The following is a 589-nucleotide window of genomic DNA, read 5'->3' on the forward strand; positions in this document are numbered from 1 at the left end:
TTTTTTCATTTTTTTTTTTTTTTGCCAAGAACCTCCTGTAAGGCTTGGCTGTTAATTGACCAGGCCCTTACCAGCAGCACGTCCAAGAGTATGCTGTGAACACAAGGCACTGTGGTTTCCTTTAGGTACTCCTCCTTCTGATAGTGCTCACCTGAACAGAGAGATGTAACTCAATGCCACCTTGACCCAGCAAGAGGGCATTTGCCTCCTAAAACTCAACAACTATCTACAAAACATGAAGTAAGTCAAAGTCCAGTGACCATTGTTAGCACAAGTAAGTTCACAGAACCATGTCCCTAAGCACTACATATTCATGTCTTTTAAATACCTTCAGGGATGGTGACTCCACCATTTCCCTGGGCAGCCTGTTCCAGGGCTTTACAACCCCTTCTGTGAATAAATTTCTCCTAATATTTAATCTGAACCTCTGCTGGCACAACTTGAGGCCGTTTCCTCTTGTCCTATCTTGTACTTATTCCACACAAACCAACACAAATAATACATTAAGAGTCCTGGGGACAGCCAACCATATTCTTTCCTCCACAACTCTGACTCTACTTGCAGCTGGAAACAGGAGCGGAAGAAACAC

Source organism: Merops nubicus, unplaced genomic scaffold (assembly GCF_000691845.1).
Source record: "Merops nubicus isolate BGI_N331 unplaced genomic scaffold, ASM69184v1 scaffold5933, whole genome shotgun sequence".
In the NCBI taxonomy this organism is placed as follows: Eukaryota; Metazoa; Chordata; class Aves; order Coraciiformes; family Meropidae; genus Merops; species Merops nubicus.